At 37.9% G+C, this 19,669-nt stretch overlaps 1 pseudogene; it reads right to left on the bottom strand.

The window, feature by feature from the left end:
- Positions 1-12,334: 12,334 nt before the first annotated feature.
- Positions 12,335-13,031, bottom strand: LOC101707153 (myelin protein zero-like protein 2 pseudogene; annotated as a pseudogene).
- Positions 13,032-19,669: the final 6,638 nt, after the last annotated feature.

Genomic DNA, 19,669 nt, shown 5'->3' with positions numbered 1-19,669 from the left:
GAAAACTGCCTATCCACATGGCCAGGCATGTTGAAGACACATCCATCCCACCAGGATATGTGGCCACTGGATATGAGTCATCAGTAGTTGGGGAAGGTTGGCCACTGAGAACCACCACTTTATCTCTGAGATCTGCTTAGAAGCTGATCTTAATCCATAGATTAACCTTAGGAGGCTAGGTGGACAAGTGGATTGGGAAGGATGACATGGAATGGAGGGTGCCTTGGTGGAGGAGATAGTGGGAAGAGTTAACAAATAATCAAAAGGGACAAAATTCATACTCCTTACATGCCAGGTAAACAGTAGCAGAAATAAACTAACAAAAAGAGCAAGAGAAAGGGATTTAGGTAGTTTCTGGAGAAACCAGAGCCATGTGATATCATAGACATGGGCATTTAAGCATCTGCTCTGGCTACCATAACAAAATACCACTGACTTTGTGTTTAAACAATAGAACTGGGTTTCTCACAGTTCTAGAGGCTGGAGTCTGATATCAATATTTTACAGATTAAAAACAACAGCAAACTTTGCAGTTAATTCAATTTATTTAATACACTTGAACTCACATTTCCTGAGCACCTCCTGTGTTCTAGGGATTACCTTGGGTATAGGTAATGTGGAGATTTGACCAGGCACTGAGTATGGGAAACATAGAGTGTAGAGAAGATATACAGAGCAAACCATTCCGGTGAGATGAATGCTAAATGGCCTAGAGATGTAAAGAGCTATGAATCTGAATGAGAATACAACCCTGTATAAGGGTGAGGGAAGTTGTCTTTGTTCTACTCTTTGGATATTCCTTATAGAATATGAATTTATATGTGGATCCATTGATACAAAGGGGATGGAGCTGAGCTCCATTATGTGCTCATAATCATACCTATTTGGCAGAGTATTTACAAAATAAGTTTATAGCTTGTTTTGACTATGTTTTGAAATCCAAATATAGAATACCAAGAAACTATTTCCTATTTAGGCATTCCTCCACTTTCAGCATTAGACAATGTAGAGTTGAAAATACCTTGTTTGCTTGAGTGAAATGGCTAGGAACTTCCCACTCTCCACTGCTGTCTGAGGCACATACTGCCAGTAGAGTGTTTAGGTGAACCTCTCATGGCTTTATCACATGGATGATATACTAACTTAAAATGACTGTTGTGCATAACTGCTACCAAGGTCTCTACAGGTTTCCCAAGGCTCCGTTGGTTTCTGATATAGCTGTGCATAGGCCTCTTCCTGGATATCTGTTTTCTTCTTGCATTTTAACTCCGCACCAACAAGTTCATCAAATACTTTTAGTGTGAAACAGAGTAAAGATAATCTGATTGCCTTAGATGATGTGCCAGTTAATCTTGATTGTCACCTGACTGTATTAAGAGACTTCTGAAGAGGTGATTGGATTATAGGCATGTTATACTCATCAGCAGATTAATTCACTGCTGTTTATAGCTGAATGTGCTGTTAGGAGGTAAGGCTCAGTTGGAGGAGGGAGTCACTAGGGGTTTGCCTTTAGCGGGTATATCTCCAGCTGACACTTGTCCCTTGTGTTCTGTTTTCCACCTGTCAAAAATTGAACAGCTTTGCTCCACCAGGCCTTTCTGTCATGATGTTTCTGCCTTGGAGCCAGACATGGGACATGGACTGAAACCTGTGAAACTGAAGTAAATAAATCTTTCAACCTTTAACTTGTTTATGTCAAGTATTTTGTCACAGCTATGGAAAGCTAATACAGATCCATAATCAAAAGCTAATTTTGATTTACAGGAAAGGATATGATTTCAAAATGGTTCTCAGCAGATGTTGCGATCCATAAAGATATTGTTTCCCAGGGCCATGGAAAAGGAAAATTTCAAAAGATTTAAAAGCGTGTGTATTTTCTTTTTTATTACATTGTCTAGTTATCACCTAATGATATCTACAGAAAAAGGGGTATGGGAAACAAGTAAATCTTACCTATACAACCAGAAGGGGAAAGTAGAAATGTTTAGACCTGCTTAATATTTGAGAAGGAAAGTGAGAGATAAGATAAAAGGACAAATGGAAATTCATATGGTGTATCTCTAAATATTCAAAAGATATAAATTAGATTAATAAAATATTCATTAAAATATACTATCTCCCTATATCAATAAATAAACTATCATAATATGTTGAAGGCCAGATTCAAATACTATTTCAATATTCAAGTACTATGATTTTAATGAAGCCTTCCTCCTTTCTTCCTCTCTTTCTTTCTTTCTTTCTTTGCTTTCTTTCTCTCTTTCTTTCTTGCTTGCTTGCTTTCTTTCGTTCTTTCTTTCTCTCCCTCTCTCACTCTTTCTGTCTCTCTCTCCTTTCTTTCTTTCTTTTGTTCTTTCTTTCTCTCCCTCTCTCACTCTTTCTCTCTCCCTTTCTCTCCCTTTCTTTCTTTCTTTCTTTCTTTCTTCATTTCTTTTGCTTTCTTTCTCTTTCTTTCTTTCTTTCTTTCTTTCTTTCTTTCTTTCTTTCTTTCTTTCTTTCTTTTTTCCTTTTCCCTCTCTTTTCGGTTTCTGTTTCTGTGTCTCTGTCTTCCCCCCTCTCTCTCGCTCTTGTTTACTTGCTTGTTTTCCTTGTACTGGGGATTGAACTCAGAGGTAGTCTATCACTGAGATACATCTCCAGCCAATTTTTATATTTTATTTTGAGATAGGGTCTTATCAGGATGTCCAGGCTCTTCTTGAAATTGTTTCTCCTGTTGTATTCTTCCTAGTAGCAGGGATTACAGGTACATGCCATCTTCGAGGGTAGTTTTTCTACGTGGTAGGAAAAAACTGATGTAGGCTTAAATGTTTCATTGTCCAGAAACACATGAAAAGTGATTTTTTTTCAGAAGTTGGAATGGAGACTGAAATTTTAGAGTAAGAATTTATATTTAACAAAAGTGCATGCAAGAAGTAATGATACTGTACATTGTAAATCATGGGGGTTCTTTTGCTTCATTCAGATAGAAATCCCAAATCAGCAAAGGACAGTTTTTCTAGCAGTTTTGGACTTAGAACACCAATGGCCCTCAGTCCTTAGGGTTACAGCTTTGGACTCTATTGCAACCAGTCAACACCAGTTAATGGCAGACATCATTGATCAATACTGCCAGTTGCTGGTCTCTGTTGCTGATCTTTGTTGGTTGCTAGTCTCTGGAGTTCTTCAGGGCTAACAGTCCCTAGTGTTTGTAGGCCTTTTAAAAGTAACTTCTCTGTCCACATACTCAAGACAAGGATTTCAAGTAGATTTAGAGGGTTTGTAAACCCATAGAAATAAATCACAATTAGATTTACAAATCCACCAGAGTGAGAATTTATTTGGACAGGAAAGGGGTCAGTACAGCAGAGAAAGTCCTCACACACTAACTTCAAAACTATGAGAGAAGTGATGCTTCTATACCGTTAGCAACACTGTGATTAGTCCAGATTCAAGCCTGCTGATTGATACAAATTGACCTAAACTCAAACCTTCTGAATTGTACCAACTGTTTAGTTCAAATCAGTACTATTGCTTGGCTAAAATTCAAACCCATTGTGGTCAGAATAGACATTTCCCAGAGTGGGTGGAAGGCATTTAGGACAGCCACAGCTATCATTGTAGCTGCTCTGCAGAATATTAAGAGATGGGGCTGTTTGATGGATGGAGAGCTTCTATGGCTCCACAAAGAAGGTGTGGCTAAAATCAGGGAATCTCCGGGAGGGCTACCTGTGCCAATTACAGCCTTTTGGGCTTGGGAATTATGGGCCCAGATCTCTCCCTGATCTTCTCCCATTAGGTATGGTTTTCCCACTGCTTCTTCAGAGAGGCAGCAGCTTCTGGAATGGTGGCAGCAGTGGAGGTGGGTCACTGATGGCAGTAGAGTACCACCTTGTCAGACTGACCCAGAGAATGGCTGAAAAAAACCTTAGAGGTGGTGAAAGAACACTCAGCCAAGTTAGCCAAGTCCATTCTCAGGGGATGTGTTAGTCACTTTCTCATCACTGGTACAAAACATATGACATTAGCAACTTAAAGGAAGACAGGTTTATTTTGGCCCACAGTTTCAGTGGAATCAGTCCTTAGTCAGCTGGTTATAGGCAGTAACAAGATGGCAGAATGGCATGACAGAAAAAAGTTGTTTTCCATGTGGTGGCCAGGGAATAGAGAGCAAAAGGAAGAGCCAGGGATAAGAATATACCCTTCCATGTCAAACCACCAGTGACCTACCCTTTCTGATCAGGCTGTACCTCAGAATATGAGACTTTGGGGAAATATTTCAACTCTAAATCATAACATTCTTCCCCTGATTCCCCAAAGATTCTTATCCATCTCATTATGCAAAATACATTTAGTACATTTATATGTGTCAACAATGTCTTAACAGTTTTAGCATTGTTCAATAGTCCTACTCCAAAGTCCCTCTGAGATCCAAGCCAAACTTTTAGGTATGAGCCACTGTAAAAATCAAAATGAGCCAGGTATTGTGGTGCACAGCTGAAGTCCTAGCACTTGGCAGAAGGTTTCTGGTCAGGTATGGTCAGGTATGGTCACAGCAGGAACTACAGTCCAATTTTCTGTATTAGTCACTTTACAGTTGCTGGGACATTATGCAACACTTGCATATTAAAGGAGAAGTTCATTTTGACTCAAAGCTTCAGTGGATTCAGTTCATGGTCAGCCAGCTGGATAAAAATGACATGGTAGGATGACATAGTGGAGGAAAGCTTCTCAACCCATAACATCCAGGAAGCAGAGAGAAAAGAAAGTAGTTGAGGATAAGAATACACCTTCCAAATCATGTCCCAAGAGATCTATTCCTTGTAGCCAAGTTTCAACTCTGAATGTGAGACTTCTGGGGTAAAATTTAGATTTAAACTATAACAGAGGACTATGAGGGATGAAAGGAAGTGAGGAGAAAGAGCCTGATAGCTTTCAGCAAAAGAAAAGCCCCCTCTGGATATCACAGGGAAAAGGGGAGGGTATTTCTCATCTGTCTCAGGTGCATATAAACTGAACATACACTACCCTTCATTTCTTTAACTGGTTCTGCAAGGTTTTTACAATGTAAGTCCCCTCAAAAGAGACCCAATACTTATTGAATTTTCTTAAATACTTGAAGTCTTGTGATAAGCTGATCATGACAAAGTGTTAAAAACATCGTGACATCATTGTCAACTTCATATTGACTTGTTGGTTAGAACACATCTAGAGACATTTGTAAAGTGAAAATAATACCCTTTTAGTGCAGTCGCAGTATTTTCCCAGAGGACTTAAATATAATGCACCATTATTATGTGAAAACTAATATTTCTTTTCATGTGGCATGTAGTTTTGTATATTATTGAACCTGATTTTCTTTCCTGTTTTCAGGTTAGAACAAAAACAACTACAAAGAGAGAAATAGGTAAGCAGTGGTCACTGGATCCTGGACTACTTTCTATATTTGTATTTATCTATTAAGTGCTCCTTCTGCTTAAAGCAAGATGTTTCACTACAGCGCTAACCTTTCCTGGATTCCTTTTTTCTTACCAGGCATATCTTTCAGTATTAGTTTTTGGCATCTCCCTTGAGTGCTCATCCAGCTCTGTCTATTTAAATGATGCCTCTCCTCTGGTGACTTTTGAATAATATTTCTTATCCTGACTTATTAGGCAAGTTTCAAACTTTTATAGCAATATCTCTACTAAACATCTATAATTGATTATATGATAGTAAAGCAAATTTTACATCCCGAAAAGCTTTGTTCTCTTACATGGTTGTCAAACATGTTATTTCTTCAGTATTTTCCAATATTCCCCCAAGTGTAAAAATAAACATGTAAGAGTTACATTTTTTCTCCTGCATTTTAGTAATCCACTATCTGTGTTCATTGCTTTCTTAACACCTATTTTGAAATTGACTATTTATCACCACTGGACAGCTACTACCCTAGACAGGCCACCATCTCTTTCCATTAATGTGGCTTCCAATTAGAACAACTAACTCATTCTTGCCAAATTATAATCAATTCTACCTAAAGCAATGTGATTAAGTCAAACTGTAATCCATAAGATACCACTTTCTCCTACATTAATAAGTATCAAAACAAAACTCTCCATGGCTTTCTTTCACACCTATAATAGGCGAATCTATCATGGCCCATGGGACCCTACTTGGTTCTTATTATCATCTCCTACACATCCCTTTCCTCAGTCTATACCAGCCTCATGATCTTTCTGTAATCAGCCATTCTTAATTGCATATCAGGACCTTAGGATGTTTTTCTCATCTAATGGCATGCCCAGCCCTTCTTTTCTATCCTGTCACCCTACTTCATATTTCTTCATTTATTCAATCACTCTGCTGTTGCACTGTGTTGTTATGGCTTGTGTCTAAATGTCCCCCTACTCCAAAAGCCTCATGCAGCATAGGTGAGGTTTTTTAAAAGGTGGCTGGATATAGAATGTGTGATGCTGGAATTAAGGGTGTGTGATTACTAAATTAGTCCACTGATTGGTTTAGCATAGTTCTGAGTGGATAATGGGAAAGTCCACACTGGAAGTGAGTGCTATACTTTCTATGGGTGTATAGCCTGGATAGAATATAAGGAACAGAGAGAGTGCTGTTGTGGTTGCTTACTGCTTGCTGCCTTCTGCCTGCCATCAACTGTTTCTCTTCTGTGATGCCCTTCTGCATGCCACTCTGCCTGGAGCAAAGCAATTATGAACTGAAACCCATACAAAATTTGAGCCAAAATAAACCGTTGCTTCTTTACCTTTGGGTGTCAGGTATTTAATCTCAGCAAAGAGAAAAGTAACTAAGACATGTATATTTAATTATTTTTGTTATTCTCCTCTATAAAATTAAATTTGATGTCAGAAAATTTATCTTTTTTGTTCACTGCTGTTTTTCTAGGATCAAAATGGCTTCCCAAAGTGGGTTGTCAATAAGTATTTAATGATTCATGATGTCTATACACTCGGAATGTGTGCATTTTCCCCCAATATACAAATTTTCTAAATTTTCTACTCAAGACCTATCTCTACAGCTTATATTTTAAGTATAAGGAAATTTAGATTTGACAGTAATTGGTCCTTTCCTCAAAGCTTCACAGAATTTATGTATGTTATGATAGCTATTAAGGAATATTTTATGACAGATCTGAGAAGTACCGTTTAGCAGGTGAAGTGAATTAGAGGAAGAACACAGTTTTAAGATATCAAATGACTACTTAGTACTGTAATGTTGTCCTATGGGCTTTGTCTGAAGTCCGAACATTCTCACTAAAGAAGCTCCTGAGCTACATTAAATGACACTGAAGTAATTTCAGTATCACTCCATGGGGTGAAATTCTTAGTAAGACATTTAAAAGAGAAACAATTATTTTCTCAATTTGCTCACCACTTCTCTAACTTTCTGTACTGGAAGAAACAGTATATAATTATGGTAACATTAATATAAAATTTCATTTTAAGTGTGTGATATTTTAATCTGTTTTCTAGAAAATAATAGAAATTTAAGTTATCTTACTGGCAAACTTTGAACTTAGTTCCCCATGCCCACTCCATCCACTCGAAGGCAATGGCCATAAACAACTCACCTGTGAGAGGATGGCTCCTTGAATCCTCCTTCAGGTGTGCTTAAGGAGTTAAAGATCCTTAAGAATTTCCCTGGAGCTAAAAAAGAGCAACTTCCCTAGATAACGGTGCAAAACATTTTCATAAAGGGTACTGTTCTGTAACTTTAGTGCTTTGCAGTCACCCGAGGAGCTTGTTAAACACAGACTGGTTGATGCCAACCACAATATTTCATATTCTATAGGTGCTATAGTTAAATGTTTGTCTTTCCCAAAAATTCTTAGGTTAACTTTTTTTTTTTTTGGTACCGGGGATCGAACTCGGGACCTTGCACTTGCAAGGCAGGTGCAGGAACCACTGAGCTAAATCCTTGGCCCTCTTAGGTTGACATTTTAACTTTCAAGGTGATAGTATGAGAAGATGGGGCCTTTGGGAAGTTTTGGGGTCATGACATTCATGAGGGAAATTAGTGCGCTTATTAAAAAGGCCCAAGATATTTCCTTTCTCCAATCCCACTAGATGAGGACACAAAAAATAGCCATCTGTGAGCCATATTGATTACTTCTTTGATCTTGGACTTTGGGCTCTAGAACTGGAAGTTTTCACCCTATGGAGTGATCCAAAAATGACTTCAGTATTATTTAATCCAGGTCAGCAGTCTCTTCAGAAAGAATGAGCTTTAGTCAAAGTCCAAAAAGAATAAATTCTAAAATGTTATTTGATAGCTTATAAAGTTCTGTTTTTCTTTTAATTCATTTTACCTGGTAAAATGGTACTCTTCATATCTGTCACAAACTATTCTTTAGTAGCTGTCATACAGGTTACTATGTGTATAGAAATAGACTCCTGTTGTTTATAAGTCATCCAGTGTCTGTTATTTTGCTATATGGCCTGAATAAAGTAAGGCCATACGAAAAGTTTCTGATTGTTGTGATGCTGTTGGTTGAGGAGCACACTTGCAGAATGAGTGCCCTAGGCTACCCTGCAGATTAAATTTGCATTGTAACTTCTTGAGGATGAAGTTTCATTTCTCTGTGAGTTTTCAGAGTTCCTCAGAAAACATTTACAGAGCTCTTTGCCAAATCAGGTTCTAGAAGAGTGAGTAAAACTTCACGAAAGGAAGAATGTACTTTCTTGCTCTGATAACTAACTCTGAAATGTATGCCTGCCCCTCTCTGGGTAACCTATTGTTGACAGACACAAGATGTTTTTTCATACAAGCATTGAAATGTTCTACTGTCAGACTAGTTAGTGGGCTAAAAATTGTAATGAATGCCACTTTCCTCCACTGTGGCTATTTTATAAGGTGGGAAATAGTGGTAAAATCAAGAATTTCAACAATAAGAGCTACTAATTACTTTTGATTGCTCTGAGAATGTGGGAAGTCACCCACCATGACATCACTCTTATGAGGGAAGAAAGGGGATTTTGGGGCCAATGTATGATATAACAGATCTTTCAAGCTCACTTGGGTATGCTAATGCATTGAGTCATAAAGAAGTGATGGAAAAGTGGGACAGATTTCCACCTCTCTAACTAGGACTTCATCCTATTGCCTAATGCCTGTGAAGGAGGTAGTATAAGTGCAGACATAATCTGCCTCTTGTGTAAGCTCACTTTGAGCCTATTGGGGAAAAAATTAGGTCAGGTCTACCTTGGGGGAAAACAAAACATCAATAAAATAGCCCTTATTCCCGAAATGTGAGCTAAATGTGTTCTCTTTATAATGCATGAGTGAAGTAGAGGTAGAAAACAGAATCACATTCATTCAGTAGAAGTCTAATCACAGGATAGAGACACCCTTTCTGAAGCTAGTGAATGATTCAGAACTACCACCTGTTACCCTATATGTACGTGGGTTGGTGGCTGAGATCTAAGCCTTATTCATGTGAGTGAGTTGTATTAAGGCCAGTTAAACATCTCTGTCTTAAGACTTTCAAACTTAGAAAATGTCATTTAATCAAGAGATTAATTTAGTCAAGTCCATAGCTATCAACAAACTAAATGATTCTTGAGGGAGCAATTCAAAGCAGTGCTTAAAATTAAGCAAGCGGGTTTCTAAATCTTCTTGCCTGTACTCTTTCTGAACAGTTGATAGGTAGATAGACAGACAGATGAAGGATAAATTGATGTTGATGGTGGTTACCTACCACTACAACAGAGACTCTTGGCTTTTCTTTACTAATTGTAACACCTATACCTGGTCATTGCACAACACATTGTGCATGCTAGATTCATTTTGAAGTAAATGTAACCCTATTGAACTGCCTGGTTTTTAAAGTAAAAATGTGTTCACATTACAAAACCACTGTAGCAAAGCATTTCTATTAAAAATAGCCCTGCTGCTTGTATTTAATGCTTTCTGGACTGCTGTGTGGCTCAGAGGAGCTGTGTGAAGCACATGAAGGCATTAGAGTAATCATTAAAGATCAAGGGCTTTCCAATTATCAAGTCACACTCGTTAGACAATAGGCTGAGATAAATAAAGCATGGCTTAGCAGTTTCATATTCTGAATCAAAGAATTTCAAGAAATGAGGAAAAGACGCCTGCATCTTATGAAAGACATGGGCATTTGTCAAGTCAAGTAATAAAGAAGATCATCAAAACTCTCCAGCAATTCTCTAAGCATTTCTACCCCCATAACATTCCATAAGGAATGTTTTCATGAAAATCTCCCTGTGATAAAGAATAGAGGGTTACATTTGAAAACCATTCCCTACATTTCTATATCAAAACACTATTCCTAAAAGAGCTACATTTTGACCTCATTTATAGGAATCCAATAAGACCTCAATTAAATAACATTGTGTTTCTTCTGTGCTTAATTTTAGTAAAGTGGAAATTCACAAAAAATAAGCAGCATAAAGAACTTTTTTCAAAAGAGTGACTTTCTTTTTTCTTTATCATTTATAATTTTTATTACTAAAGACTTATTTACATAGTGTTTAAGGTATAATAAAAAATAAATTACAATACAAAAATGCTCTTCAGGAAGGAGATACTAAACAAGGCCATATTACCCCTTGAGTATTTAGCCAAGACATGAGCTATAAGATTGCTGGAATAAGTTTTTAACTACTTTGTTTCACTTATGGAGCATCATCAAGACATCTGAAGAAATATCCAGTTGTTGTATTTTCAAGAGTTTGTTTTTTGGGGTTTTTTTTGGTATCAGGGATCGAACTCAGGACCTTGCACTTGTGGAGCAGGCAGTTCAAGAGTTAAATTACAAAGAAAAATATAAAATGTTATTTAAAAGTAATAGATTTCAAATCTAATTTCTAGTTTCAAAACTGAGTATTGAGAGTTTACCTTTTGAGGCAGTGTAAAAGGCAGAATGAGATCGGTATAGAATGAATTTCAGAATTGAGGTTCACATGTAAATTATACCAATTTTAAAGAAATATTGAGAAAAATATCAAGATCCAGCATCTTTAAATATAACCTGTGAAAATTTCAATTTGTTTAAAAAAAAAGTGTCAGCAGCTTAATCAGTGAAAACTGAAAATATCAGGCTATAAAGATTTATCTTTGGGCCAGGGATTTAGCTCAGTGGTTCTGCCGCCTGCCTCACAAGCACAAGGTTCTAAGTTCGATCCCTGTTACCAAAAATGATTTATCTTTGACCTAAACTTGTAGGTGATTTTTATCCTCTGAACAAATGTGTAAGTTTGTAAAGATATGGATAACTAGACACTTTTGCAAAATCTCTCTTCTTTCCACAGCTCACTTACAAAGTGTATCTACCAATATAAGGGGGAATAGTTTCAGTCAGTTGTAGTTTTAGTATTTCTTTGCTCTGTACCGAATTCTCTGTCCCTTAAGCAAGTGAATTACAATCAATAAACAGAGAAAAAATTTAAATAATCTCTTCTAGTTCTGAACTTTGAATAATACTGTACAAAATTATCATCATTTAGAGTTGGTCTTCTTCACCAGCCCTAAAGTTGCTGTATACTATCTCAGAACCCTTCCATTAAACTGCTTACTGATTCCAGTCTGCAAATGAGCATAGATTTTGCTCTGTTGTTAAAGACAATTGAATAGAAGGGCAGGGTAGAAAGCTAAACAGTCACAGCTCATGAAAGACCTACACTGTTAATTATTTTCCCAGTAAAGAAAAAAGATGGCACATGATACATCCTGAGGTGGCATTTGCCAATACAGTAGTGTCTATGTAACGTTTTGCACTTACTGCATGATTTGGACTTGTGCTATTTTAAATCTTGCATTAACTGACAAAAACAAAAAATCCCATCAAAGGTGTGTCCCATACTTGAGGAGAACCATAAAAATCACACTTAACAGTTTGTCCTTGGAATTTCCTGTTAATTAAAAAATGGCTGGGAGGTTTAGCTCCCCTTTAATGGAAATGTGAGAAGGAAAGAAAACATTAACTTTAGCAGCAAGAGTGATGCTCTCAAGATACTAATGTGTGAAAGGAAATGTCATGACAAATTGGCCTTTATCCCTTTTGTTGCCAGTATATGTTTCTACAAGTCATACTCCATAAGGGGGTGTTGTAAGGGCAAAAATGTAGCTTCTTAATTTATAAAAGCTAATGTGGATTTGAAAAGTATTTGTACTCTGAAATTAAATAAAAGCTTAATAATGAGACTGTGTGTGAGTCTGCTGGCATCTGCTCAAGAGCTCTATGCTGCCTGCAGAGAGATGTTATTTATCTCGGTGGTATGTTCTGCAGAACTTGTCAGAAGACAAGTCACAACTGGGAACACCAAAGAGAAATTTCCACTAACTTCAGGAAATCTTGGAAATCTTCAGCTTCCATCTAGGGATATTAGTTTGTGTCTTCTAAAGAAACAGAGATCGTTTTTTTCTTGGTTGAGCCTTTCTTCTTCATGAGGTTTTATCTCCACCACTCTTGTGAGCTCTTTCAGCCCATCGCTTTTTCCAGAAGTGCTGGAAGAGGACCACCAGGATTACAATGATGACCATCAACCCACAGGCAGAGCCAATGGCCAGAGGTAGGAAGTAGATCTCAGAGAACTGTACAGTTTGCGCAACACTGAGCCGGATCGCCCCTATCGGCCCATCCATATCAGGTGGGTTTTTCGTCTGACAGGCGTATGTTCCATTGTCATCGAACTGCAGCTTCCACAGAATAATAGAGAGGTCGTACAGGTCAAGATTCCCATCCCAGACCACCCGGTCTTTGAACCGCCCACTCATGGGTTTGAAGTGATCCACATGGTAGTAGAATACGAATTGTTCAGGGCCCCCATCTCGAGGATGGAAATTCCAAGTCACTGTTAGTGCATCGCCTTGCCCACGGGGTCAAAGCTGGAAAAAGTGCATTTTAGCCGACCGTCTGCCCCATTAACAGCCTCCAGCAGCCCGGAGGTGTAAATTTCCACAGCTGCTATGGGCCAAAGAGCTGTGAGCTGTAAGCTGAGGAGCAGCAGCACCGCGTGCGGAGGGCTCTGGCCATGCATGAGGGAAGCCCAGCCCTGGCCCCGGAGACCAGACCGGGCAGGCGCAGGACTCCAGCACCCTGACAAGGCCAGTGAGAGGCGCTGTGCCTTGCTTTCCCGAGAGCAGAGCCTGTGTCCTCACCTATGGGAGCCGCAGCGCCTGAGCGAGGCAGGTGAGGCGGCCGATCAAAAGAGTGACTTTCAAGGTTTAACCTGGGGTGAAATAGACACAACAATCTTCTTTATTCTTTATATTTACAACTACAACACTGTACCATGTTCCTGGAAACTCCAAATGGTCCCCTAGAGCAGTGCAACAGACTCACTCATCATTGAAAGATTCAATTATATTTTCTGGACAGAATCTGCTGATAGGAATGGGCACTGACTGACATATTTCAGGAAGATTTCTAACAGCAAGAGAGGAGAAAAGGGAGGTGGGCACGACATCTCATTATTGTAAAGCGGTGAGCACAGTTCATTGCAGACAGCCACAAAGCTCTATTTTTAAATTCTATCATATTTAAAATAAAGAATTTGTTAGTGTCACTTACCTGGGGTCAAATCATCTTCCAGCTTGCCCAGCCTCCATCATTTGTTCTGTGACAGTGTCACCTGCCTTTTAGATGAGATGGCATTGTCTCAGTTTATAAATGGGCGGAGCTTGTTTCAGTCTCTAGAAGCATGTTAAAATCTTTTCTAGGTTTCTGGTCCCTCTATTCAAGATATCTCTATATAATGACATTTAAAAAAATACTTGTCCTTGCTAACTTCTTCAGATCCAAGCAATATTTATTGCATTCCTCCTATGTGCAAGAATGAATGACATTCATAAACATTAAACAACTTAATTATTAAAAATATTATCTAAGAAATTTGATATTTTAAGGGTCAAAATGAGTTTTTGAGAAGTAAATTACCTCCAGCTAATTTTTTAATAAAATAAAACACAATGAGAATTTGGAACAGTTTTTATAAAAACCCAATTGTCTATAATTGTGGTGTGTATTTGTTTCTCTAGACTACTCACTCAACTATGGCACAGTAGAACTTGAGATGAAACTTTACTTCTAAACTGAATTACTGCTATGTGGATCCAGCATTGTCTTAAATCCAAAGGCTGAGAACTTCTCTGTCTGTACTTCAGCCTAAACTGTGCCTAGCAGCTCCTTGCTAGCTTCAGAATCACGTCTCTTAACACATTGGAGGCTTCTGTGATTCTTTTTCCTTCTATGGGCACACTATGCTCAAAACAGCCTTATTTAGCCCCTGGGTACTGATAAAACACCTTACCATAAGGGCTTTCTTCACTGCTTTGGTGAGAAATTGGTGCTATTCAGCTGTTTTAAGGAGCATGGGTGCTGTGACTGTTAATCTTGACTGTCAACTTGATTGGAAGGAGAGGCACCTAGGAGGTTAGTAAAGCATATTCCTGGGTTTGGCTTGGTAGGTCTTGGGATCTTGACCTTGGAGGCAATATCTGGTCCTTGAATCTCCCCAGCTCTTTACTTCCTGGCCATGAAGTGCATAGTGTTTCTCCAACATGCCCATCTGCTATGATGTTTCTACTTAGAGCCAACTAAACATGTACTGAAACTTTTAAAACTGTGAACCAAATAAACTCTTTCTCTTGTAAGTTGTATAAGGCATTTTGATCACAGTGAGAAAAAGACATTTGAATTGCCTTGTTTCAGTAAATCTTCATGGGATACTGATCCAGGATGTATTCACAAATGAGCTCAATATTATTGAGAAACTTTTGAAAACTCTATGAAATGAGCGAGGCACTGTCTCTAACTTCCATGCACTCATATGGAACACTAATGATCTGTATTGTTCTTACTGAAATACAGCATGGAATTAACATTAAACTTAAATAAAACAAACCTAAATTTAAAATGCCAAAAAAAAAATTGCAAATTGTGCTTCAATAGAGGTATGTAGGAAATGCTGTTAGGAGGAATATTATAATGTAGTTAATTCTAGTTAAGATTTTCAGGGAGAGATTCAGAGAAAAAGTGACAGTTGGCAATTGATTTGAGCCTCGAAGGATTAGTCAGGCTTTCGGGGCAGAAATGAGGCACACCACCGTGTAGGAAGAAGAAATAATATTGGCAAATTTGATAATCCTGAAAAGATGACTAAGATGTTGCCCTATAGGTTGATTTATGAGATCTATCATTGAGTTTTTTCTGGCTCACAAGTCAAGTCATTGTAGAATCTCCTATACTTTTTATTATCAGATGCTCTGTATTTTAGGCTTTAGGACCTTTGCAAAATCAAAGTCCTTAAAGGGGCCAGAAATTCTACATCTTTGGGTGGTTAGTGGCCATGTGTATCTTGCTGACTGTTTTAGAAACATGACTCATACAATCCATGTCATAAGATGGCACCGAGTGAACATTTGTTAAAATAGTATGAAAACAAAGCCAAATTATAACAATGACCTTGGAAAACTCCAAGCTTTTTTTTTTTTTCTTTTGGTGTCTATTCCAGTTGATCACAGTTAACTTCTGGTTGGTTTATGATTTTGCTGATCAATGCACCAAAAGTTAAGAATGGTTTTGGATAGATTGTGTGTGATATACCTTTTGTATTCCATGTCAAAACCTATATATATATTTCAATCTGTAAAAAGAAGAAATTAATCTCATAATCTATCCCCAATTTTACATCACAGAGGTCTGTGGGGGGCCTTGCCCCCCCCCCCCGCCAGAACTCTTGAGTGCCTTTTACGGGCATGTCTGGGCCTGCTGCAAGTCTACCCGGCAACAAGGAAGTAGCCCCAGTACCCTCCCCTTGCTCCTCCCCTCTAGCCCTACGGTATATATGCTGTAGCAGCTTCCGCAATAAACGAGACTTGATCAGAAACCTGTCTTGTCTCCATCTCTCGTGTCTCTTGTCCCTTGTCATTCTCACTCCCCCTCTAGGGTCTCCGTTGACTTACCCGCGGGCCGGGACAGAGGTCCAGCTTTATTTGCCAAATGTGATCACATTGAAGGAACATATTCTTTTCTGTAAATATAACTGTAAGAATTGTGCTTCATAAGGACACATGATGCCATATTTCTTATTGAAATAGTTGATTTATTAATACCATCTCTCATGGCTCAAACTGCTATAACACAGTAGTATAGACTGGATGGCTCATAAACAACAGAAATTTATTTCTCAGTCGTGAGTGTTGGAATTTTTAAATCAGGATACTAGCATCATTGGACTTCTGGTGTGGGTTTCTTCCAGCTTGCATACTGTGAAATGTTTATTGTGTCTTCCAATCCTTGAGAGAGGACAAGAGAGCTCTCTGAAGTCTGTTCTACAAAGGCACTAATATCATTGATGAGGGCTCCACCCTCCTGACACAATTACCTCCCTATCTCACCGTTAGGTACACACTGAGGGTTTGGATTTCAACATAGGAATGTGTGGTGACATAAAATCTATAAATCCATTATAGCTCTGACACTATTGTAAGTAGAGTTCTTATAAGTGGGGATTTTTTTTTAAAAAGCCTCACTTCTATTAGCATTAATTTTCAGATAACTAAACATAATAATATTTAAGATAAAGAACTATTATATATAATTTAAATTTCCAGAGAATTAAGGCATGCTTTTTAGAAAGTAAACCTTTATATTTTCATCCATCATATATGTACTTTAAAAAGCAATAGAACAACTTTTCAAACATGTTTCCTGCACTTTGTGGTCTTTTTCAAATTGTTTTTTTTTAGGGGGGGTACCAGTGATTGAACTCAGGACCTTGCACTTGTGAGGCAGGTGGCGGCACCACTGAGCTAAATCCCTGGCCCTCTTTTTCAAGTTTTGATTTTAATTATGGCTTTTCTATGTGACTCTGAATTATTATTTTGGTCTAAATTATTCTATGGTCATATAATACATTATCTAACATATATTAAGATCTAGTTCCCCAAGATTATAAGTTTAAATATTCACTGTTAATTTTCCAGTTTTTTTCTATCTCTTTTAATGTTAGCTTGTAATTTGCCAGTATCTCTCAGCTGATTTTCAATTCATTTTATTTAAAATCAAAGCAAACAACCTTTTGCAAATGTCTAACATATTCTACTTGCTGTGTTGAAGGCTGAGGTTAGTAAGATTCAAACAAACGCCAATGTGTCACTGTCCTCTGTAAACTTGAACAAATTGGAGTAGGAGACAAAAGATATTATGATGGAACTTAAAATCCCTTGTCTGAGGTGAACTTCAATTTATCTTGTGAGCAAATTCATAGTCTCTACAATAGTTCTTTTTTCGCACATAGATTTTTTTTCTATTTTGTCTAGGTTCAAAATGTCAGTGTTAGGTGAGTCAAGTGTTACTATTTTACCTTCCTCCTGTAATGGGGTTATTTTTTCCATGTCTGTGTGGGGCTCAGTGTCGTAGCATTGTCTACCTGAGTTCTCATAGAGCACAGGGCAGACAGGGGGGCCCAGCCCTTTCTCTTTCTGTGATCCAGGGAGATGATGGCATCTAAGTCTCTGGCAACATTCTGACAACTACCATGCTAAAAAGGAGGTGGGTAAGAATAATAGGGTGATAAAATAATGGTGACAGTAATAACAGCAGCAGCAATGATAGGTATTTGTAAAAGACTCTGCTATAAATTTGTGTTAAACTATGAGATATTGTAGTTCCTTTTATTGGCTATTCTTCTTTTTATTGGCAGCAGTGAGAGCTCCTATATGTTGTACCAACTCAGGACTGGAAAAAAAAATTCTAAAGCTAAGTCAGTTAAGTGATTCAATGGGACTCTCTGGGAGGAGATAATTTGCTCTAAATTTGCTTTCACACAATGTATGACAATTGTAATGGGACAGAAAAGGCAGCTGGCTATATTCAGGGAAAAGGGACTTCAGACATTACCACCTCCATTGTGTATTTCTTGGTTTTTGTACTATGGGAAGATACACAAAACATTCCCCTGCTCTCTGGATTGTTTAGATTCTCAGTCGACCCAAGAAAAACAATCAAGTTAAAGAATACAGGGACTGGGGATTTATCAGTGATGCTGCACTGTGCCACAACTGCCTGGCAAGTGCAAGGTCCTGAGTTTGATCCTTGGAAAAGAAAAGAATACAGATGTGAATTTATGATACACACAGGAGCAACATATATAATAAGATATGAAAATGAAACACAGACAAATGGGAGAAAGAATATAGAGAATTTGAGGTGTGCCTACAAGAGAAACACAGATAGACACAAAACAAGAGAAACAAAGAATATGCATAAGAACTTGAGTTCTGTATGTTTTTTCAGGGTGTAATTTTTGTGAAAAAGAAGGAACAAGGGAGGTCCATAAAAAGGTCTCGTACTGAACAGGAATATGTTGCCATGCATAGCTGACTTAGAGCCCCGCTGTACCAGGGAGATCAAACAAAGCTTGCCCAGGTCAGTGTGAATGTTGTATATGTGGCTGGGTGGCTAGGGGAGGGGGAAGGGTTAGAGGGACCAGGTCACTCCCAAGAGCAGCAACAAGAAATAGTTTGTGCTAAGAGGATAAACTAAGACAGACAACTTGAGAAATTATCAGAAGAAGTTCAAGTGTAGGTGGGAAAGATGACATTGACATGAAAGCCAGTGGGACCTGATGGACACCACTCAGCCTGGAGAACTGTGGTTCAGTGTTGCTGTTAAAGCAAGGCCTTCTCTAATCCATCAGTTTGGAAATTTGGAATCTGAACAAGGCAAGAATGGTGATACAACTGGTAAGAATCCATATATTGACCAACTTAAAATCCAGTTATGACAAAGTTAGATTGATGGGTGCACAACTTTAAGGTTTTATGCTGTTGTTTTTGTCCTGCTGACAGTGGAATATAGTTCTGTATGTGAAGCTGATTTGAAACAAGAAGACAAAGAAGGAGTGATTTTGCCTCTTTGTGTTCCTGTTTGTCTTCTTGGATTAACAGGGATAACTCGGCCCTTGTTCTTATTTCCCTCGCCCTGGCCTCTCCATTGTGTGAGGGTTGGCAGCAATTTTATGGCCATGCATGTCAATGTTGAGGACAACTTCCAAAATTTATCCTGAGGCATCTCTGGCCATCACCAGTTGGGTTTGTTTTTGGCAAAAATACATTGAGTAAAATGGTTTAACTGTGTAATTTATTTTAGCATGTCACTTAATGATACATGAGCATGGTACAGATGGTGCCTCACCTGCTAAACAAGTTTAGATTATGACACATTTTCAAGGATCGTCAGCACCAGTTATATTCTGCCATATATTACTGATATTTTTATGAAATGGTAATAGGTACTTGTCAGATTTCCAGCAGCTTGATGTTGTTCAAAAAATGTCAATAGTGTCATACCATCTTGGATATTTTCCCTTTTAATTTTTTTTCAGCAGGATCTTTCATGTTTTCTATTTTTAATTTCTGTCCATATTAATCACAGAATGTCATTTTATCTTAAAAGTTAAGTTAAAAAACATGTCAATGGGTTTGGATCTTTTCCTTACATGCTAGTAGTTAGAAGAACTTTTCCATTATTTTTCTTTAGTATAGAAATTATACATTCATTTAGTGTACATGTAATATTGCTTATTGGGATATAATTCTCATAAGAGAAGACACTTGAAAAATATAAAATTCAGAGATCTCTTATCACTCTGATGATAATTATCCACTGACTTGTTATCTTTTAGAATAAAGAATAAAGCTTGTAACACATTGT

Source organism: Heterocephalus glaber, unplaced genomic scaffold (assembly GCF_053883595.1).
Source record: "Heterocephalus glaber isolate CG9 unplaced genomic scaffold, H.glaber_assembly_v1.0 deba00000331, whole genome shotgun sequence".
Lineage (NCBI taxonomy): Eukaryota > Metazoa > Chordata > Mammalia > Rodentia > Bathyergidae > Heterocephalus > Heterocephalus glaber.
Note: the sequence above shows the minus strand (reverse complement) of the source record. Positions and strands in the feature narration are given on the sequence as shown.